Source organism: Trichomycterus rosablanca, chromosome 3 (assembly GCF_030014385.1).
Source record: "Trichomycterus rosablanca isolate fTriRos1 chromosome 3, fTriRos1.hap1, whole genome shotgun sequence".
Lineage (NCBI taxonomy): Eukaryota > Metazoa > Chordata > Actinopteri > Siluriformes > Trichomycteridae > Trichomycterus > Trichomycterus rosablanca.
In genome coordinates this window covers 39,317,560-39,339,286 of record NC_085990.1, presented here as the reverse complement: position 1 = coordinate 39,339,286, position 21,727 = coordinate 39,317,560, and the positions used below count along the sequence as shown (strand labels likewise).

The 21,727-nt window shown below is 42.1% G+C and overlaps 21 non-coding genes across 21 annotated transcripts; all 21 read right to left on the bottom strand.

Moving 5' to 3' along the window:
• Positions 1-900: 900 nt before the first annotated feature.
• Positions 901-982, bottom strand: trnas-aga (transfer RNA serine (anticodon AGA)). Its single transcript has one exon. It is a non-coding gene; the product is annotated as a tRNA-Ser (tRNA).
• A 606-nt stretch (positions 983-1,588) lies between these two features.
• Positions 1,589-1,660, bottom strand: trnae-cuc (transfer RNA glutamic acid (anticodon CUC)). Its single transcript has one exon. It is a non-coding gene; the product is annotated as a tRNA-Glu (tRNA).
• A 1,285-nt stretch (positions 1,661-2,945) lies between these two features.
• On the bottom strand, positions 2,946-3,027 carry trnas-aga (transfer RNA serine (anticodon AGA)). Its single transcript has one exon. It is a non-coding gene; the product is annotated as a tRNA-Ser (tRNA).
• Positions 3,028-3,633: 606 nt separating this feature from the next.
• On the bottom strand, positions 3,634-3,705 carry trnae-cuc (transfer RNA glutamic acid (anticodon CUC)). Its single transcript has one exon. It is a non-coding gene; the product is annotated as a tRNA-Glu (tRNA).
• Positions 3,706-4,990: 1,285 nt separating this feature from the next.
• trnas-aga (transfer RNA serine (anticodon AGA)) lies at positions 4,991-5,072 on the bottom strand. The gene has a single exon. It is a non-coding gene; the product is annotated as a tRNA-Ser (tRNA).
• A 606-nt stretch (positions 5,073-5,678) lies between these two features.
• On the bottom strand, positions 5,679-5,750 carry trnae-cuc (transfer RNA glutamic acid (anticodon CUC)). Its single transcript has one exon. It is a non-coding gene; the product is annotated as a tRNA-Glu (tRNA).
• A 1,285-nt stretch (positions 5,751-7,035) lies between these two features.
• On the bottom strand, positions 7,036-7,117 carry trnas-aga (transfer RNA serine (anticodon AGA)). The gene has a single exon. It is a non-coding gene; the product is annotated as a tRNA-Ser (tRNA).
• Positions 7,118-7,558: 441 nt separating this feature from the next.
• On the bottom strand, positions 7,559-7,630 carry trnae-cuc (transfer RNA glutamic acid (anticodon CUC)). The gene has a single exon. It is a non-coding gene; the product is annotated as a tRNA-Glu (tRNA).
• A 1,286-nt stretch (positions 7,631-8,916) lies between these two features.
• Positions 8,917-8,998, bottom strand: trnas-aga (transfer RNA serine (anticodon AGA)). Its single transcript has one exon. It is a non-coding gene; the product is annotated as a tRNA-Ser (tRNA).
• Positions 8,999-9,603: 605 nt separating this feature from the next.
• On the bottom strand, positions 9,604-9,675 carry trnae-cuc (transfer RNA glutamic acid (anticodon CUC)). Its single transcript has one exon. It is a non-coding gene; the product is annotated as a tRNA-Glu (tRNA).
• A 1,285-nt stretch (positions 9,676-10,960) lies between these two features.
• On the bottom strand, positions 10,961-11,042 carry trnas-aga (transfer RNA serine (anticodon AGA)). Its single transcript has one exon. It is a non-coding gene; the product is annotated as a tRNA-Ser (tRNA).
• Positions 11,043-11,483: 441 nt separating this feature from the next.
• On the bottom strand, positions 11,484-11,555 carry trnae-cuc (transfer RNA glutamic acid (anticodon CUC)). Its single transcript has one exon. It is a non-coding gene; the product is annotated as a tRNA-Glu (tRNA).
• Positions 11,556-12,840: 1,285 nt separating this feature from the next.
• On the bottom strand, positions 12,841-12,922 carry trnas-aga (transfer RNA serine (anticodon AGA)). Its single transcript has one exon. It is a non-coding gene; the product is annotated as a tRNA-Ser (tRNA).
• Positions 12,923-13,527: 605 nt separating this feature from the next.
• On the bottom strand, positions 13,528-13,599 carry trnae-cuc (transfer RNA glutamic acid (anticodon CUC)). Its single transcript has one exon. It is a non-coding gene; the product is annotated as a tRNA-Glu (tRNA).
• A 1,285-nt stretch (positions 13,600-14,884) lies between these two features.
• Positions 14,885-14,966, bottom strand: trnas-aga (transfer RNA serine (anticodon AGA)). Its single transcript has one exon. It is a non-coding gene; the product is annotated as a tRNA-Ser (tRNA).
• A 605-nt stretch (positions 14,967-15,571) lies between these two features.
• trnae-cuc (transfer RNA glutamic acid (anticodon CUC)) lies at positions 15,572-15,643 on the bottom strand. The gene has a single exon. It is a non-coding gene; the product is annotated as a tRNA-Glu (tRNA).
• Positions 15,644-17,192: 1,549 nt separating this feature from the next.
• On the bottom strand, positions 17,193-17,274 carry trnas-aga (transfer RNA serine (anticodon AGA)). The gene has a single exon. It is a non-coding gene; the product is annotated as a tRNA-Ser (tRNA).
• A 605-nt stretch (positions 17,275-17,879) lies between these two features.
• On the bottom strand, positions 17,880-17,951 carry trnae-cuc (transfer RNA glutamic acid (anticodon CUC)). The gene has a single exon. It is a non-coding gene; the product is annotated as a tRNA-Glu (tRNA).
• Positions 17,952-18,510: 559 nt separating this feature from the next.
• On the bottom strand, positions 18,511-18,582 carry trnae-cuc (transfer RNA glutamic acid (anticodon CUC)). The gene has a single exon. It is a non-coding gene; the product is annotated as a tRNA-Glu (tRNA).
• A 1,285-nt stretch (positions 18,583-19,867) lies between these two features.
• trnas-aga (transfer RNA serine (anticodon AGA)) lies at positions 19,868-19,949 on the bottom strand. The gene has a single exon. It is a non-coding gene; the product is annotated as a tRNA-Ser (tRNA).
• A 441-nt stretch (positions 19,950-20,390) lies between these two features.
• Positions 20,391-20,462, bottom strand: trnae-cuc (transfer RNA glutamic acid (anticodon CUC)). Its single transcript has one exon. It is a non-coding gene; the product is annotated as a tRNA-Glu (tRNA).
• Between the last annotated feature and the right edge of the window lie 1,265 nt (positions 20,463-21,727).

Genomic DNA, 21,727 nt, shown 5'->3' with positions numbered 1-21,727 from the left:
CATTGCTTATATTTTCTTCACACAGAAACAGACCTAATGCCTTTTTAATCTGTACATCTCAAGCAAAAAGGATGTGTTTGGAAGCATAAAGAAACACGTTTCAACAACGAAAATATTCAGACACTATAGTAAAGTATATAGCTACAACCAAAGGGTACACACAATACCAACGTTTAATGCAAAAGGTACCCGGTCTAATTATTAAACGTTTCGTTTTGAAAGAATCTACGCAAAAACAACACCAACAAAAAAGCTTATCGACGCTTCATGTACTAAAACGCAGAGCTCGGAAAACCCGACTCCTGTCCATTATTACTGGTCATTGGCGCTCTCTACTGCTGAGAATAACGAAGCCGTGTTCCAAAAGGAGATCAAAAGGTTTTTGCGTTAAGCTTTTTGCTTCTGCCGGACTGCGCTGTATTGAGCATTTCGAAAAGCGACACTCAGCATGCGCATGTAACAGTCATATGCTATCGGTTTATTGTTCATTATAATAATAACATAAAACGACGACGACGACAGCAATAATTAAAAAAAAGACAAAAAAGGGAATAATAATGCAATTTTATTTGTATCAACATGACTGGTGCAAACTGGTCAGGACTGTAGGTACATGCAGCCGCTTCTCAAACTGTGTGATGACTGAGCCCCGATTAAAGGGCATTGAAACCGGTAGTTTTCTGTGTACGGTTTTTGTTAAACACTGTTCCATGGACAGCATTTTGTATTCATTTTGATGTTGATCAGGAAAGCCCTGGTGATTGTATTCCATTTTTTTTGTTGGTTCCTGAATAGTTTACTGTCCCGAATTAATACTGTGAAAGTGAAAGGCATCATGTGCCAGAATGAAGGTGTATTTGGTAGCTAATGTAGCTACGCAGTCAGTGGCTAAAAGTACGTCGTTGTCGGCAGGATTCGAACCTGCGCGGGAAGACCCCAATGGATTTCTAGTCCATCGCCTTAACCACTCGGCCACGACAACATTTAAGCTGTTGTGAACAGCTTAACGTAAAAATCATAACTTTCCTTTCAGCCCACAGGCTGGTCATTTCGGCAGTAGAGAGAACCAATGGGCCAGCCATCACTGAAAGACGCTCGGTGTTCCTAAGTCGTTGTTGTAGTACACCTAAGCCATCTCAAGTATTTTTTTCCCTTTTATTGATTTTCATGTATTTGTTTTTACCGTCAAGCTTCAAACACTGATGCTTTTAACACTGTGCGTGGCACAGATCCGAAAAAGATTCACCAACCTTTTGAGTGTTTATCTAAATCGACATGAAACTGTATTGTTAAAATCCAATTTCAAAACACGTGGGTACAGTAAGTTAAAGGCAAATAAGAAGAAAAAGTCATGATCTGTAAAGTGTCCTCTATAGAGGTACTTACTTGAAACGAGCGCAGAGAGGACATTTGAGGATGATGTTTTAGCATGTGAATTTGGGATTTTTTTGTCAATCTAAGCAAAAACATGTAGCAGTAAAGTTCCAGCGTGCACACTCGGTTATATAAATGGGCGCGCATAATGTCTCCGTTGCTTGTAGTAGAAGAGTGATGTACAGTGGGCCGTTTGAAGTAGTAATAGTTGAAGTTCCCTGACCGGGAATCGAACCCGGGCCGCGGCGGTGAGAGCGCCGAATCCTAGCCACTAGACCACCAGGGAGATGTGGTCTCAGGTCTGGCAGTGAGGCTGATGAGATTGAAACCGTTCGAACTTGGCTTTGATTTAGTGCAAACCGATTTGCAAGCATGCGCAGTTGCCAAGCGTTCGGGAAACGCCCACTGAACGAGGCGTCTTTAAAATATTCGGATCTCTTCCAACTAAACTCAAATCCTCATATGTTTGGATGTTTAGCCTATAGGTGCATGTGCGGATACATCCGTTCATGGCTACACGGTCTGGATGGAAGTTCTGTGACCATACTGATTCTACGTGGACATGCCATTCGACTCTCTCGTCAAAGAAACATCCACTGTTTTCCTGAAGGGAAATAAACTTCTGTCTAGAGTGAGTACAAATGTTCATCCGCTTTGGTTTTGCATGCTTTCATTGCTTATATTTACTTCACACAGAAACAGACCTAATGCCTTTTTAATCTGTACATCTCAAGCAAAAAGGATGTGTTTGGAAGCATAAAGAAACACGTTTCAACAACGAAAATATTCAGACACTATAGTAAAGTATATAGCTACAACCAAAGGGTACACACAATACCAACGTTTAATGCAAAAGGTACCCGGTCTAATTATTAAACGTTTCGTTTTGAAAGAATCTACGCAAAAACAACACCAACAAAAAAGCTTATCGACGCTTCATGTACTAAAACGCAGAGCTCGGAAAACCCGACTCCTGTCCATTATTACTGGTCATTGGCGCTCTCTACTGCTGAGAATAACGAAGCCGTGTTCCAAAAGGAGATCAAAAGGTTTTTGCGTTAAGCTTTTTGCTTCTGCCGGACTGCGCTGGATTGAGCATTTCGAAAAGCGACACTCAGCATGCGCATGTAACAGTCATATGCTATCGGTTTATTGTTCATTATAATAATAACATAAAACGACGACGACGACAGCAATAATTAAAAAAAAGACAAAAAAGGGAATAATAATGCAATTTTATTTGTATCAACATGACTGGTGCAAACTGGTCAGGACTGTAGGTGCATGCAGCCGCTTCTCAAACTGTGTGATGACTGAGCCCCGATTAAAGCGCATTGAAAGCGGTAGTTTTCTGTGTACGGTTTTTGTTAAACACTGTTCCATGGACAGCATTTTGTATTCATTTTGATGTTGATCAGGAAAGCCCTGGTGATTGTATTCCATTTTTTTTGTTGGTTCCTGAATAGTTTACTGTCCCGAATTAATACTGTGAAAGTGAAAGGCATCATGTGCCAGAATGAAGGTGTATTTGGTAGCTAATGTAGCTACGCAGTCAGTGGCTAAAAGTACGTCGTTGTCGGCAGGATTCGAACCTGCGCGGGGAGACCCCAATGGATTTCTAGTCCATCGCCTTAACCACTCGGCCACGACAACATTTAAGCTGTTGTGAACAGCTTAACGTAAAAATCATAACTTTCCTTTCAGCCCACAGGCTGGTCATTTCGGCAGTAGAGAGAACCAATGGGCCAGCCATCACTGAAAGACGCTCGGTGTTCCTAAGTCGTTGTTGTAGTACACCTAAGCCATCTCAAGTATTTTTTTCCCTTTTATTGATTTTCATGTATTTGTTTTTACCGTCAAGCTTCAAACACTGATGCTTTTAACACTGTGCGCGGCACAGATCCGAAAAAGATTCACCAACCTTTTGAGTGTTTATCTAAATCGACATGAAACTGTATTGTTAAAATCCAATTTCAAAACACGTGGGTACAGTAAGTTAAAGGCAAATAAGAAGAAAAAGTCATGATCTGTAAAGTGTCCTCTATAGAGGTACTTACTTGAAACGAGCGCAGAGAGGACATTTGAGGATGTTGTTTTAGCATGTGAATTTGGGATTTTTTTGTCAATCTAAGCAAAAACATGTAGCAGTAAAGTTCCAGCGTGCACACTCGGTTATATAAATGGGCGCGCATAATGTCTCCGTTGCTTGTAGTAGAAGAGTGATGTACAGTGGGCCGTTTGAAGTAGTAATAGTTGAAGTTCCCTGACCGGGAATCGAACCCGGGCCGCGGCGGTGAGAGCGCCGAATCCTAGCCACTAGACCACCAGGGAGATGTGGTCTCAGGTCTGGCAGTGAGGCTGATGAGATTGAAACCGTTCGAACTTGGCTTTGATTTAGTGCAAACCGATTTGCAAGCATGCGCAGTTGCCAAGCGTTCGGGAAACGCCCACTGAACGAGGCGTCTTTAAAATATTCGTATCTCTTCCAACTAAACTCAAATCCTCATATGTTTGGATGTTTAGCCTATAGGTGCATGTGCGGATACATCCGTTCATGGCTACACGGTCTGGATGGAAGTTCTGTGACCATACTGATTCTACGTGGACATGCCATTCGACTCTCTCGTCAAAGAAACATCCACTGTTTTCCTGAAGGGAAATAAACTTCTGTCTAGAGTGAGTACAAATGTTCATCCGCTTTGGTTTTGCATGCTTTCATTGCTTATATTTACTTCACACAGAAACAGACCTAATGCCTTTTTAATCTGTACATCTCAAGCAAAAAGGATGTGTTTGGAAGCATAAAGAAACACGTTTCAACAACGAAAATATTCAGACACTATAGTAAAGTATATAGCTACAACCAAAGGGTACACACAATACCAACGTTTAATGCAAAAGGTACCCGGTCTAATTATTAAACGTTTCGTTTTGAAAGAATCTACGCAAAAACAACACCAACAAAAAAGCTTATCGACGCTTCATGTACTAAAACGCAGAGCTCGGAAAACCCGACTCCTGTCCATTATTACTGGTCATTGGCGCTCTCTACTGCTGAGAATAACGAAGCCGTGTTCCAAAAGGAGATCAAAAGGTTTTTGCGTTAAGCTTTTTGCTTCTGCCGGACTGCGCTGGATTGAGCATTTCGAAAAGCGACACTCAGCATGCGCATGTAACAGTCATATGCTATCGGTTTATTGTTCATTATAATAATAACATAAAACGACGACGACGACAGCAATAATTAAAAAAAAGACAAAAAAGGGAATAATAATGCAATTTTATTTGTATCAACATGACTGGTGCAAACTGGTCAGGACTGTAGGTACATGCAGCCGCTTCTCAAACTGTGTGATGACTGAGCCCCGATTAAAGCGCATTGAAAGCGGTAGTTTTCTGTGTACGGTTTTTGTTAAACACTGTTCCATGGACAGCATTTTGTATTCATTTTGATGTTGATCAGGAAAGCCCTGGTGATTGTATTCCATTTTTTTTGTTGGTTCCTGAATAGTTTACTGTCCCGAATTAATACTGTGAAAGTGAAAGGCATCATGTGCCAGAATGAAGGTGTATTTGGTAGCTAATGTAGCTACGCAGTCAGTGGCTAAAAGTACGTCGTTGTCGGCAGGATTCGAACCTGCGCGGGAAGACCCCAATGGATTTCTAGTCCATCGCCTTAACCACTCGGCCACGACAACATTTAAGCTGTTGTGAACAGCTTAACGTAAAAATCATAACTTTCCTTTCAGCCCACAGGCTGGTCATTTCGGCAGTAGAGAGAACCAATGGGCCAGCCATCACTGAAAGACGCTCGGTGTTCCTAAGTCGTTGTTGTAGTACACCTAAGCCATCTCAAGTATTTTTTTCCCTTTTATTGATTTTCATGTATTTGTTTTTACCGTCAAGCTTCAAACACTGATGCTTTTAACACTGTGCGCGGCACAGATCCGAAAAAGATTCACCAACCTTTTGAGTGTTTATCTAAATCGACATGAAACTGTATTGTTAAAATCCAATTTCAAAACACGTGGGTACAGTAAGTTAAAGGCAAATAAGAAGAAAAAGTCATGATCTGTAAAGTGTCCTCTATAGAGGTACTTACTTGAAACGAGCGCAGAGAGGACATTTGAGGATGATGTTTTAGCATGTGAATTTGGGATTTTTTTGTCAATCTAAGCAAAAACATGTAGCAGTAAAGTTCCAGCGTGCACACTCGGTTATATAAATGGGCGCGCATAATGTCTCCGTTGCTTGTAGTAGAAGAGTGATGTACAGTGGGCCGTTTGAAGTAGTAATAGTTGAAGTTCCCTGACCGGGAATCGAACCCGGGCCGCGGCGGTGAGAGCGCCGAATCCTAGCCACTAGACCACCAGGGAGATGTGGTCTCAGGTCTGGCAGTGAGGCTGATGAGATTGAAACCGTTCGAACTTGGCTTTGATTTAGTGCAAACCGATTTGCAAGCATGCGCAGTTGCCAAGCGTTCGGGAAACGCCCACTGAACGAGGCGTCTTTAAAATATTCGGATCTCTTCCAACTAAACTCAAATCCTCATATGTTTGGATGTTTAGCCTATAGGTGCATGTGCGGATACATCCGTTCATGGCTACACGGTCTGGATGGAAGTTCTGTGACCATACTGATTCTACGTGGACATGCCATTCGACTCTCTCGTCAAAGAAACATCCACTGTTTTCCTGAAGGGAAATAAACTTCTGTCTAGAGTGAGTACAAATGTTCATCCGCTTTGGTTTTGCATGCTTTCATTGCTTATATTTACTTCACACAGAAACAGACCTAATGCCTTTTTAATCTGTGCATCTCAAGCAAAAAGGATGTGTTTGGAAGCATAAAGAAACACGTTTCAACAACGAAAATATTCAGACACTATAGTAAAGTATATAGCTACAACCAAAGGGTACACACAATACCAACGTTTAATGCAAAAGGTACCCGGTCTAATTATTAAACGTTTCGTTTTGAAAGAATCTACGCAAAAACAACACCAACAAAAAAGCTTATCGACGCTTCATGTACTAAAACGCAGAGCTCGGAAAACCCGACTCCTGTCCATTATTACTGGTCATTGGCGCTCTCTACTGCTGAGAATAACGAAGCCGTGTTCCAAAAGGAGATCAAAAGGTTTTTGCGTTAAGCTTTTTGCTTCTGCCGGACTGCGCTGGATTGAGCATTTCGAAAAGCGACACTCAGCATGCGCATGTAACAGTCATATGCTATCGGTTTATTGTTCATTATAATAATAACATAAAACGACGACGACGACAGCAATAATTAAAAAAAAGACAAAAAAGGGAATAATAATGCAATTTTATTTGTATCAACATGACTGGTGCAAACTGGTCAGGACTGTAGGTGCATGCAGCCGCTTCTCAAACTGTGTGATGACTGAGCCCCGATTAAAGCGCATTGAAAGCGGTAGTTTTCTGTGTACGGTTTTTGTTAAACACTGTTCCATGGACAGCATTTTGTATTCATTTTGATGTTGATCAGGAAAGCCCTGGTGATTGTATTCCATTTTTTTTGTTGGTTCCTGAATAGTTTACTGTCCCGAATTAATACTGTGAAAGTGAAAGGCATCATGTGCCAGAATGAAGGTGTATTTGGTAGCTAATGTAGCTACGCAGTCAGTGGCTAAAAGTACGTCGTTGTCGGCAGGATTCGAACCTGCGCGGGGAGACCCCAATGGATTTCTAGTCCATCGCCTTAACCACTCGGCCACGACAACATTTAAGCTGTTGTGAACAGCTTAACGTAAAAATCATAACTTTCCTTTCAGCCCACAGGCTGGTCATTTCGGCAGTAGAGAGAACCAATGGGCCAGCCATCACTGAAAGACGCTCGGTGTTCCTAAGTCGTTGTTGTAGTACACCTAAGCCACACCAATTTCAAAACACGTGGGTACAGTAAGTTAAAGGCAAATAAGAAGAAAAAGTCATGATCTGTAAAGTGTCCTCTATAGAGGTACTTGAAACGAGCGCAGAGAGGACATTTGAGGATGATGTTTTAGCATGTGAATTTGGGATTTTTTGTCAATCTAAGCAAAAACATGTAGCAGTAAAGTTCCAGCGTGCACACTCGGTTATATAAATGGGCGCGCATAATGTCTCCGTTGCTTGTAGTAGAAGAGTGATGTACAGTGGGCCGTTTGAAGTAGTAATAGCTGAAGTTCCCTGACCGGGAATCGAACCCGGGCCGCGGCGGTGAGAGCGCCGAATCCTAGCCACTAGACCACCAGGGAGATGTGGTCTCAGGTCTGGCAGTGAGGCTGATGAGATTGAAACCGTTCGAACTTGGCTTTGATTTAGTGCAAACCGATTTGCAAGCATGCGCAGTTGCCAAGCGTTCGGGAAACGCCCACTGAACGAGGCGTCTTTAAAATATTCGGATCTCTTCCAACTAAACTCAAATCCTCATATGTTTGGATGTTTAGCCTATAGGTGCATGTGCGGATACATCCGTTCATGGCTACACGGTCTGGATGGAAGTTCTGTGACCATACTGATTCTACGTGGACATGCCATTCGACTCTCTCGTCAAAGAAACATCCACTGTTTTCCTGAAGGGAAATAAACTTCTGTCTAGAGTGAGTACAAATGTTCATCCGCTTTGGTTTTGCATGCTTTCATTGCTTATATTTACTTCACACAGAAACAGACCTAATGCCTTTTTAATCTGTACATCTCAAGCAAAAAGGATGTGTTTGGAAGCATAAAGAAACACGTTTCAACAACGAAAATATTCAGACACTATAGTAAAGTATATAGCTACAACCAAAGGGTACACACAATACCAACGTTTAATGCAAAAGGTACCCGGTCTAATTATTAAACGTTTCGTTTTGAAAGAATCTACGCAAAAACAACACCAACAAAAAAGCTTATCGACGCTTCATGTACTAAAACGCAGAGCTCGGAAAACCCGACTCCTGTCCATTATTACTGGTCATTGGCGCTCTCTACTGCTGAGAATAACGAAGCCGTGTTCCAAAAGGAGATCAAAAGGTTTTTGCGTTAAGCTTTTTGCTTCTGCCGGACTGCGCTGGATTGAGCATTTCGAAAAGCGACACTCAGCATGCGCATGTAACAGTCAAATGCTATCGGTTTATTGTTCATTATAATAATAACATAAAACGACGACGACGACAGCAATAATTAAAAAAAAAGACAAAAAAGGGAATAATAATGCAATTTTATTTGTATCAACATGACTGGTGCAAACTGGTCAGGACTGTAGGTACATGCAGCCGCTTCTCAAACTGTGTGATGACTGAGCCCCGATTAAAGCGCATTGAAAGCGGTAGTTTTCTGTGTACGGTTTTTGTTAAACACTGTTCCATGGACAGCATTTTGTATTCATTTTGATGTTGATCAGGAAAGCCCTGGTGATTGTATTCCATTTTTTTTGTTGGTTCCTGAATAGTTTACTGTCCCGAATTAATACTGTGAAAGTGAAAGGCATCATGTGCCAGAATGAAGGTGTATTTGGTAGCTAATGTAGCTACGCAGTCAGTGGCTAAAAGTACGTCGTTGTCGGCAGGATTCGAACCTGCGCGGGAAGACCCCAATGGATTTCTAGTCCATCGCCTTAACCACTCGGCCACGACAACATTTAAGCTGTTGTGAACAGCTTAACGTAAAAATCATAACTTTCCTTTCAGCCCACAGGCTGGTCATTTCGGCAGTAGAGAGAACCAATGGGCCAGCCATCACTGAAAGACGCTCGGTGTTCCTAAGTCGTTGTTGTAGTACACCTAAGCCATCTCAAGTATTTTTTTCCCTTTTATTGATTTTCATGTATTTGTTTTTACCGTCAAGCTTCAAACACTGATGCTTTGAACACTGTGCGCGGCACAGATCCGAAAAAGATTCACCAACCTTTTGAGTGTTTATCTAAATCGACATGAAACTGTATTGTTAAAATCCAATTTCAAAACACGTGAGTACAGTAAGTTAAAGGCAAATAAGAAGAAAAAGTCATGATCTGTAAAGTGTCCTCTATAGAGGTACTTACTTGAAACGAGCGCAGAGAGGACATTTGAGGATGATGTTTTAGCATGTGAATTTGGGAATTTTTGTCAATCTAAGCAAAAACATGTAGCAGTAAAGTTCCAGCGTGCACACTCGGTTATATAAATGGGCGCGCATAATGTCTCCGTTGCTTGTAGTAGAAGAGTGATGTACAGTGGGCCGTTTGAAGTAGTAATAGTTGAAGTTCCCTGACCGGGAATCGAACCCGGGCCGCGGCGGTGAGAGCGCCGAATCCTAGCCACTAGACCACCAGGGAGATGTGGTCTCAGGTCTGGCAGTGAGGCTGATGAGATTGAAACCGTTCGAACTTGGCTTTGATTTAGTGCAAACCGATTTGCAAGCATGCGCAGTTGCCAAGCGTTCGGGAAACGCCCACTGAACGAGGCGTCTTTAAAATATTCGGATCTCTTCCAACTAAACTCAAATCCTCATATGTTTGGATGTTTAGCCTATAGGTGCATGTGCGGATACATCCGTTCATGGCTACACGGTCTGGATGGAAGTTCTGTGACCATACTGATTCTACGTGGACATGCCATTCGACTCTCTCGTCAAAGAAACATCCACTGTTTTCCTGAAGGGAAATAAACTTCTGTCTAGAGTGAGTACAAATGTTCATCCGCTTTGGTTTTGCATGCTTTCATTGCTTATATTTACTTCACACAGAAACAGACCTAATGCCTTTTTAATCTGTACATCTCAAGCAAAAAGGATGTGTTTGGAAGCATAAAGAAACACGTTTCAACAACGAAAATATTCAGACACTATAGTAAAGTATATAGCTACAACCAAAGGGTACACACAATACCAACGTTTAATGCAAAAGGTACCCGGTCTAATTATTAAACGTTTCGTTTTGAAAGAATCTACGCAAAAACAACACCAACAAAAAAGCTTATCGACGCTTCATGTACTAAAACGCAGAGCTCGGAAAACCCGACTCCTGTCCATTATTACTGGTCATTGGCGCTCTCTACTGCTGAGAATAACGAAGCCGTGTTCCAAAAGGAGATCAAAAGGTTTTTGCGTTAAGCTTTTTGCTTCTGCCGGACTGCGCTGGATTGAGCATTTCGAAAAGCGACACTCAGCATGCGCATGTAACAGTCATATGCTATCGGTTTATTGTTCATTATAATAATAACATAAAACGACGACGACGACAGCAATAATTAAAAAAAAGACAAAAAAGGGAATAATAATGCAATTTTATTTGTATCAACATGACTGGTGCAAACTGGTCAGGACTGTAGGTACATGCAGCCGCTTCTCAAACTGTGTGATGACTGAGCCCCGATTAAAGCGCATTGAAAGCGGTAGTTTTCTGTGTACGGTTTTTGTTAAACACTGTTCCATGGACAGCATTTTGTATTCATTTTGATGTTGATCAGGAAAGCCCTGGTGATTGTATTCCATTTTTTTTGTTGGTTCCTGAATAGTTTACTGTCCCGAATTAATACTGTGAAAGTGAAAGGCATCATGTGCCAGAATGAAGGTGTATTTGGTAGCTAATGTAGCTACGCAGTCAGTGGCTAAAAGTACGTCGTTGTCGGCAGGATTCGAACCTGCGCGGGGAGACCCCAATGGATTTCTAGTCCATCGCCTTAACCACTCGGCCACGACAACATTTAAGTTGTTGTGAACAGCTTAACGTAAAAATCATAACTTTCCTTTCAGCCCACAGGCTGGTCATTTCGGCAGTAGAGAGAACCAATGGGCCAGCCATCACTGAAAGACGCTCGGTGTTCCTAAGTCGTTGTTGTAGTACACCTAAGCCACACCAATTTCAAAACACGTGGGTACAGTAAGTTAAAGGCAAATAAGAAGAAAAAGTCATGATCTGTAAAGTGTCCTCTATAGAGGTACTTGAAACGAGCGCAGAGAGGACATTTGAGGATGATGTTTTAGCATGTGAATTTGGGATTTTTTGTCAATCTAAGCAAAAACATGTAGCAGTAAAGTTCCAGCGTGCACACTCGGTTATATAAATGGGCGCGCATAATGTCTCCGTTGCTTATAGTAGAAGAGTGATGTACAGTGGGCCGTTTGAAGTAGTAATAGCTGAAGTTCCCTGACCGGGAATCGAACCCGGGCCGCGGCGGTGAGAGCGCCGAATCCTAGCCACTAGACCACCAGGGAGATGTGGGCTCAGGTCTGGCAGTGAGGCTGATGAGATTGAAACCGTTCGAACTTGGCTTTGATTTAGTGCAAACCGATTTGCAAGCATGCGCAGTTGCCAAGCGTTCGGGAAACGCCCACTGAACGAGGCGTCTTTAAAATATTCGGATCTCTTCCAACTAAACTCAAATCCTCATATGTTTGGATGTTTAGCCTATAGGTGCATGTGCGGATACATCCGTTCATGGCTACACGGTCTGGATGGAAGTTCTGTGACCATACTGATTCTACGTGGACATGCCATTCGACTCTCTCGTCAAAGAAACATCCACTGTTTTCCTGAAGGGAAATAAACTTCTGTCTAGAGTGAGTACAAATGTTCATCCGCTTTGGTTTTGCATGCTTTCATTGCTTATATTTACTTCACACAGAAACAGACCTAATGCCTTTTTAATCTGTACATCTCAAGCAAAAAGGATGTGTTTGGAAGCATAAAGAAACACGTTTCAACAACGAAAATATTCAGACACTATAGTAAAGTATATAGCTACAACCAAAGGGTACACACAATACCAACGTTTAATGCAAAAGGTACCCGGTCTAATTATTAAACGTTTCGTTTTGAAAGAATCTACGCAAAAACAACACCAACAAAAAAGCTTATCGACGCTTCATGTACTAAAACGCAGAGCTCGGAAAACCCGACTCCTGTCCATTATTACTGGTCATTGGCGCTCTCTACTGCTGAGAACAACGAAGCCGTGTTCCAAAAGGAGATCAAAAGGTTTTTGCGTTAAGCTTTTTGCTTCTGCCGGACTGCGCTGGATTGAGCATTTCGAAAAGCGACACTCAGCATGCGCATGTAACAGTCATATGCTATCGGTTTATTGTTCATTATAATAATAACATAAAACGACGACGACGACAGCAATAATTAAAAAAAAGACAAAAAAGGGAATAATAATGCAATTTTATTTGTATCAACATGACTGGGGCAAACTGGTCAGGACTGTAGGTACATGCAGCCGCTTCTCAAACTGTGTGATGACTGAGCCCCGATTAAAGCGCATTGAAAGCGGTAGTTTTCTGTGTACGGTTTTTGTTAAACACTGTTCCATGGACAGCATTTTGTATTCATTTTGATGTTGATCAGGAAAGCCCTGGTGATTGTATTCCATTTTTTTTGTTGGTTCCTGAATAGTTTACTGTCCCGAATTAATACTGTGAAAGTGAAAGGCATCATGTGCCAGAATGAAGGTGTATTTGGTAGCTAATGTAGCTACGCAGTCAGTGGCTAAAAGTACGTCGTTGTCGGCAGGATTCGAACCTGCGCGGGGAGACCCCAATGGATTTCTAGTCCATCGCCTTAACCACTCGGCCACGACAACATTTAAGCTGTTGTGAACAGCTTAACGTAAAAATCATAACTTTCCTTTCAGCCCACAGGCTGGTCATTTCGGCAGTAGAGAGAACCAATGGGCCAGCCATCACTGAAAGACGCTCGGTGTTCCTAAGTCGTTGTTGTAGTACACCTAAGCCATCTCAAGTATTTTTTTCCCTTTTATTGATTTTCATGTATTTGTTTTTACCGTCAAGCTTCAAACACTGATGCTTTTAACACTGTGCGCGGCACAGATCCGAAAAAGATTCACCAACCTTTTGAGTGTTTATCTAAATCGACATGAAACTGTATTGTTAAAATCCAATTTCAAAACACGTGGGTACAGTAAGTTAAAGGCAAATAAGAAGAAAAAGTCATGATCTGTAAAGTGTCCTCTATAGAGGTACTTACTTGAAACGAGCGCAGAGAGGACATTTGAGGATGATGTTTTAGCATGTGAATTTGGGATTTTTTGTCAATCTAAGCAAAAACATGTAGCAGTAAAGTTCCAGCGTACACACTCGGTTATATAAATGGGCGCGCATAATGTCTCCGTTGCTTGTAGTAGAAGAGTGATGTACAGTGGGCCGTTTGAAGTAGTAATAGTTGAAGTTCCCAGACCGGGAATCGAACCCGGGCCGCGGCGGTGAGAGCGCCGAATCCTAGCCACTAGACCACCAGGGAGATGTGGTCTCAGGTCTGGCAGTGAGGCTGATGAGATTGAAACCGTTCGAACTTGGCTTTGATTTAGTGCAAACCGATTTACAAGCATGCGCAGTTGCCAAGCGTTCGGGAAACGCCCACTGAACGAGGCGTCTTTAAAATATTCGGATCTCTTCCAACTAAACTCAAATCCTCATATGTTTGGATGTTTAGCCTATAGGTGCATGTGCGGATACATCCGTTCATGGCTACACGGTCTGGATGGAAGTTCTGTGACCATACTGATTCTACGTGGACATGCCATTCGACTCTCTCGTCAAAGAAACATCCACTGTTTTCCTGAAGGGAAATAAACTTCTGTCTAGAGTGAGTACAAATGTTCATCCGCTTTGGTTTTGCATGCTTTCATTGCTTATATTTACTTCACACAGAAACAGACCTAATGCCTTTTTAATCTGTACATCTCAAGCAAAAAGGATGTGTTTGGAAGCATAAAGAAACACGTTTCAACAACGAAAATATTCAGACACTATAGTAAAGTATATAGCTACAACCAAAGGGTACACACAATACCAACGTTTAATGCAAAAGGTACCCGGTCTAATTATTAAACGTTTCGTTTTGAAAGAATCTACGCAAAAACAACACCAACAAAAAAGCTTATCGACGCTTCATGTACTAAAACGCAGAGCTCGGAAAACCCGACTCCTGTCCATTATTACTGGTCATTGGCGCTCTCTACTGCTGAGAACAACGAAGCCGTGTTCCAAAAGGAGATCAAAAGGTTTTTGCGTTAAGCTTTTTGCTTCTGCCGGACTGCGCTGGATTGAGCATTTCGAAAAGCGACACTCAGCATGCGCATGTAACAGTCATATGCTATCGGTTTATTGTTCATTATAATAATAACATAAAACGACGACGACGACAGCAATAATTAAAAAAAAGACAAAAAAGGGAATAATAATGCAATTTTATTTGTATCAACATGACTGGGGCAAACTGGTCAGGACTGTAGGTACATGCAGCCGCTTCTCAAACTGTGTGATGACTGAGCCCCGATTAAAGCGCATTGAAAGCGGTAGTTTTCTGTGTACGGTTTTTGTTAAACACTGTTCCATGGACAGCATTTTGTATTCATTTTGATGTTGATCAGGAAAGCCCTGGTGATTGTATTCCATTTTTTTTGTTGGTTCCTGAATAGTTTACTGTCCGGAATTAATACTGTGAAAGTGAAAGGCATCATGTGCCAGAATGAAGGTGTATTTGGTAGCTAATGTAGCTACGCAGTCAGTGGCTAAAAGTATGTCGTTGTCGGCAGGATTCGAACCTGCGCGGGGAGACCCCAATGGATTTCTAGTCCATCGCCTTAACCACTCGGCCACGACAACATTTAAGCTGTTGTGAACAGCTTAACGTAAAAATCATAACTTTCCTTTCAGCCCACAGGCTGGTCATTTCGGCAGTAGAGAGAACCAATGGGCCAGCCATCACTGAAAGACGCTCGGTGTTCCTAAGTCGTTGTTGTAGTACACCTAAGCCATCTCAAGTATTTTTTTCCCTTTTATTGATTTTCATGTATTTGTTTTTACCGTCAAGCTTCAAACACTGATGCTTTGAACACTGTGCGCGGCACAGATCCGAAAAAGATTCACCAACCTTTTGAGTGTTTATCTAAATCGACATGAAACTGTATTGTTAAAATCCAATTTCAAAACACGTGGGTACAGTAAGTTAAAGGCAAATAAGAAGAAAAAGTCATGATCTGTAAAGTGTCCTCTATAGAGGTACTTACTTGAAACGAGCGCAGAGAGGACATTTGAGGATGATGTTTTAGCATGTGAATTTGGGATTTTTTGTCAATCTAAGCAAAAACATGTAGCAGTAAAGTTCCAGCGTGCACACACGGTTATATAAATGGGCGCGCATAATGTCTCCGTTGCTTGTAGTAGAAGAGTGATGTACAGTGGGCCGTTTGAAGTAGTAATAGCTGAAGTTCCCTGACCGGGAATCGAACCCGGGCCGCGGCGGTGAGAGCGCCGAATCCTAGCCACTAGACCACCAGGGAGATGTGGTCTCAGGTCTGGCAGTGAGGCTGATGAGATTGAAACCGTTCGAACTTGGCTTTGATTTAGTGCAAACCGATTTGCAAGCATGCGCAGTTGCCAAGCGTTCGGGAAATAAAACGACGACGACGACAGCAATAATTAAAAAAAAGACAAAAAAGGGAATAATAATGCAATTTTATTTGTATCAACATGACTGGTGCAAACTGGTCAGGACTGTAGGTACATGCAGCCGCTTCTCAAACTGTGTGATGACTGAGCCCCGATTAAAGCGCATTGAAAGCGGTAGTTTTCTGTGTACGGTTTTTGTTAAACACTGTTCCATGGACAGCATTTTGTATTCATTTTGATGTTGATCAGGAAAGCCCTGGTGATTGTACGCCCACTGAACGAGGCGTCTTTAAAATATTCGGATCTCTTCCAACTAAACTCAAATCCTCATATGTTTGGATGTTTAGCCTATAGGTGCATGTGCGGATACATCCGTTCATGGCTACACGGTCTGGATGGAAGTTCTGTGACCATACTGATTCTACGTGGACATGCCATTCGACTCTCTCGTCAAAGAAACATCCACTGTTTTCCTGAAGGGAAATAAACTTCTGTCTAGAGTGAGTACAAATGTTCATCCGCTTTGGTTTTGCATGCTTTCATTGCTTATATTTACTTCACACAGAAACAGACCTAATGCCTTTTTAATCTGTACATCTCAAGCAAAAAGGATGTGTTTGGAAGCATAAAGAAACACGTTTCAACAACGAAAATATTCAGACACTATAGTAAAGTATATAGCTACAACCAAAGGGTACACACAACACCAACGTTTAATGCAAAAGGTACCCGGTCTAATTATTAAACGTTTCGTTTTGAAAGAATCTACGCAAAAACAACACCAACAAAAAAGCTTATCGACGCTTCATGTACTAAAACGCCGAGCTCGGAAAACCCGACTCCTGTCCATTATTACTGGTCATTGGCGCTCTCTACTGCTGAGAATAACGAAGCCGTGTTCCAAAAGGAGATCAAAAGGTTTTTGCGTTAAGCTTTTTGCTTCTGCCGGACTGCGCTGGATTGAGCATTTCGAAAAGCGACACTCAGCATGCGCATGTAACAGTCATATGCTATCGGTTTATTGTTCATTATAATAATAACATAAAACGACGACGACGACAGCAATAATTAAAAAAAAGACAAAAAAGGGAATAATAATGCAATTTTATTTGTATCAACATGACTGGTGCAAACTGGTCAGGACTGTAGGTACATGCAGCCGCTTCTCAAACTGTGTGATGACTGAGCCCCGATTAAAGCGCATTGAAAGCGGTAGTTTTCTGTGTACGGTTTTTGTTAAACACTGTTCCATGGACAGCATTTTGTATTCATTTTGATGTTGATCAGGAAAGCCCTGGTGATTGTATTCCATTTTTTTTGTTGGTTCCTGAATAGTTTACTGTCCCGAATTAATACTGTGAAAGTGAAAGGCATCATGTGCCAGAATGAAGGTGTATTTGGTAGCTAATGTAGCTACGCAGTCAGTGGCTAAAAGTACGTCGTTGTCGGCAGGATTCGAACCTGCGCGGGGAGACCCCAATGGATTTCTAGTCCATCGCCTTAACCACTCGGCCACGACAACATTTAAGCTGTTGTGAACAGCTTAACGAAAAAATCATAACTTTCCTTTCAGCCCACAGGCTGGTCATTTCGGCAGTAGAGAGAACCAATGGGCCAGCCATCACTGAAAGACGCTCGGTGTTCCTAAGTCGTTGTTGTAGTACACCTAAGCCATCTCAAGTATTTTTTTCCCTTTTATTGATTTTCATGTATTTGTTTTTACCGTCAAGCTTCAAACACTGATGCTTTTAACACTGTGCGCGGCACAGATCCGAAAAAGATTCACCAACCTTTTGAGTGTTTATCTAAATCGACATGAAACTGTATTGTTAAAATCCAATTTCAAAACACGTGGGTACAGTAAGTTAAAGGCAAATAAGAAGAAAAAGTCATGATCTGTAAAGTGTCCTCTATAGAGGTACTTACTTGAAACGAGCGCAGAGAGGACATTTGAGGATGATGTTTTAGCATGTGAATTTGGGATTTTTTGTCAATCTAAGCAAAAACATGTAGCAGTAAAGTTCCAGCGTGCACACTCGGTTATATAAATGGGCGCGCATAATGTCTCCGTTGCTTGTAGTAGAAGAGTGATGTACAGTGGGCCGTTTGAAGTAGTAATAGCTGAAGTTCCCTGACCGGGAATCGAACCCGGGCCGCGGCGGTGAGAGCGCCGAATCCTAGCCACTAGACCACCAGGGAGATGTGGTCTCAGGTCTGGCAGTGAAGCTGATGAGATTGAAACCGTTCGAACTTGGCTTTGATTTAGTGCAAACCGATTTGCAAGCATGCGCAGTTGCCAAGCGTTCGGGAAACGCCCACTGAACGAGGCGTCTTTAAAATATTCGGATCTCTTCCAACTAAACTCAAATCCTCATATGTTTGGATGTTTAGCCGAGAGAACCAATGGGCCAGCCATCACTGAAAGACGCTCGGTGTTCCTAAGTCGTTGTTGTAGTACACCTAAGCCACACCAATTTCAAAACACGTGGGTACAGTAAGTTAAAGGCAAATAAGAAGAAAAAGTCATGATCTGTAAAGTGTCCTCTATAGAGGTACTTGAAACGAGCGCAGAGAGGACATTTGAGGATGATGTTTTAGCATGTGAATTTGGGATTTTTTTGTCAATCTAAGCAAAAACATGTAGCAGTAAAGTTCCAGCGTGCACACTCGGTTATATAAATGGGCGCGCATAATGTCTCCGTTGCTTGTAGTAGAAGAGTGATGTACAGTGGGCCGTTTGAAGTAGTAATAGTTGAAGTTCCCTGACCGGGAATCGAACCCGGGCCGCGGCGGTGAGAGCGCCGAATCCTAGCCACTAGACCACCAGGGAGATGTGGTCTCAGGTCTGGCAGTGAGGCTGATGAGATTGAAACCGTTCGAACTTGGCTTTGATTTAGTGCAAACCGATTTGCAAGCATGCGCAGTTGCCAAGCGTTCGGGAAACGCCCACTGAACGAGGCGTCTTTAAAATATTCGGATCTCTTCCAACTAAACTCAAATCCTCATATGTTTGGATGTTTAGCCTATAGGTGCATGTGCGGATACATCCGTTCATGGCTACACGGTCTGGATGGAAGTTCTGTGACCATACTGATTCTACGTGGACATGCCATTCGACTCTCTCGTCAAAGAAACATCCACTGTTTTCCTGAAGGGAAATAAACTTCTGTCTAGAGTGAGTACAAATGTTCATCCGCTTTGGTTTTGCATGCTTTCATTGCTTATATTTACTTCACACAGAAACAGACCTAATGCCTTTTTAATCTGTACATCTCAAGCAAAAAGGATGTGTTTGGAAGCATAAAGAAACACGTTTCAACAACGAAAATATTCAGACACTATAGTAAAGTATATAGCTACAACCAAAGGGTACACACAATACCAACGTTTAATGCAAAAGGTACCCGGTCTAATTATTAAACGTTTCGTTTTGAAAGAATCTACGCAAAAACAACACCAACAAAAAAGCTTATCGACGCTTCATGTACTAAAACGCAGAGCTCGGAAAACCCGACTCCTGTCCATTATTACTGGTCATTGGCGCTCTCTACTGCTGAGAATAACGAAGCCGTGTTCCAAAAGGAGATCAAAAGGTTTTTGCGTTAAGCTTTTTGCTTCTGCCGGACTGCGCTGGATTGAGCATTTCGAAAAGCGACACTCAGCATGCGCATGTAACAGTCATATGCTATCGGTTTATTGTTCATTATAATAATAACATAAAACGACGACGACGACAGCAATAATTAAAAAAAAGACAAAAAAGGGAATAATAATGCAATTTTATTTGTATCAACATGACTGGTGCAAACTGGTCAGGACTGTAGGTGCATGCAGCCGCTTCTCAAACTGTGTGATGACTGAGCCCCGATTAAAGCGCATTGAAAGCGGTAGTTTTCTGTGTACGGTTTTTGTTAAACACTGTTCCATGGACAGCATTTTGTATTCATTTTGATGTTGATCAGGAAAGCCCTGGTGATTGTATTCCATTTTTTTTGTTGGTTCCTGAATAGTTTACTGTCCCGAATTAATACTGTGAAAGTGAAAGGCATCATGTGCCAGAATGAAGGTGTATTTGGTAGCTAATGTAGCTACGCAGTCAGTGGCTAAAAGTACGTCGTTGTCGGCAGGATTCGAACCTGCGCGGGGAGACCCCAATGGATTTCTAGTCCATCGCCTTAACCACTCGGCCACGACAACATTTAAGCTGTTGTGAACAGCTTAACGTAAAAATCATAACTTTCCTTTCAGCCCACAGGCTGGTCATTTCGGCAGTAGAGAGAACCAATGGGCCAGCCATCACTGAAAGACGCTCGGTGTTCCTAAGTCGTTGTTGTAGTACACCTAAGCCACACCAATTTCAAAACACGTGGGTACAGTAAGTTAAAGGCAAATAAGAAGAAAAAGTCATGATCTGTAAAGTGTCCTCTATAGAGGTACTTGAAACGAGCGCAGAGAGGACATTTGAGGATGATGTTTTAGCATGTGAATTTGGGATTTTTTGTCAATCTAAGCAAAAACATGTAGCAGTAAAGTTCCAGCGTGCACACTCGGTTATATAAATGGGCGCGCATAATGTCTCCGTTGCTTGTAGTAGAAGAGTGATGTACAGTGGGCCGTTTGAAGTAGTAATAGCTGAAGTTCCCTGACCGGGAATCGAACCCGGGCCGCGGCGGTGAGAGCGCCGAATCCTAGCCACTAGACCACCAGGGAGATGTGGTCTCAGGTCTGGCAGTGAGGCTGATGAGATTGAAACCGTTCGAACTTGGCTTTGATTTAGTGCAAACCGATTTGCAAGCATGCGCAGTTGCCAAGCGTTCGGGAAACGCCCACTGAACGAGGCGTCTTTAAAATATTCGGATCTCTTCCAAGTAAACTCAAATCCTCATATGTTTGGATGTTTAGCCTATAGGTGCATGTGCGGATACATCCGTTCATGGCTACACGGTCTGGATGGAAGTTCTGTGACCATACTGATTCTACGTGGACATGCCATTCGACTCTCTCGTCAAAGAAACATCCACTGTTTTCCTGAAGGGAAATAAACTTCTGTCTAGAGTGAGTACAAATGTTCATCCGCTTTGGTTTTGCATGCTTTCATTGCTTTTATTTACTTCACACAGAAACAGACCTAATGCCTTTTTAATCTGTACATCTCAAGCAAAAAGGATGTGTTTGGAAGCATAAAGAAACACGTTTCAACAACGAAAATATTCAGACACTATAGTAAAGTATATAGCTACAACCAAAGGGTACACACAATACCAACGTTTAATGCAAAAGGTACCCGGTCTAATTATTAAACGTTTCGTTTTGAAAGAATCTACGCAAAAACAACACCAACAAAAAAGCTTATCGACGCTTCATGTACTAACACGCAGAGCTCGGAAAACCCGACTCCTGTCCATTATTACTGGTCATTGGCGCTCTCTACTGCTGAGAACAACGAAGCCGTGTTCCAAAAGGAGATCAAAAGGTTTTTGCGTTAAGCTTTTTGCTTCTGCCGGACTGCGCTGGATTGAGCATTTCGAAAAGCGACACTCAGCATGCGCATGTAACAGTCATATGCTATCGGTTTATTGTTCATTATAATAATAACATAAAACGACGACGACGACAGCAATAATTAAAAAAAAAAGACAAAAAAGGGAATAATAATGCAATTTTATTTGTATCAACATGACTGGTGCAAACTGGTCAGGACTGTAGGTACATGCAGCCGCTTCTCAAACTGTGTGATGACTGAGCCCCGATTAAAGCGCATTGAAAGCGGTAGTTTTCTGTGTACGGTTTTTGTTAAACACTGTTCCATGGACAGCATTTTGTATTCATTTTGATGTTGATCAGGAAAGCCCTGGTGATTGTATTCCATTTTTTTTGTTGGTTCCTGAATAGTTTACTGTCCCGAATTAATACTGTGAAAGTGAAAGGCATCATGTGCCAGAATGAAGGTGTATTTGGTAGCTAATGTAGCTACG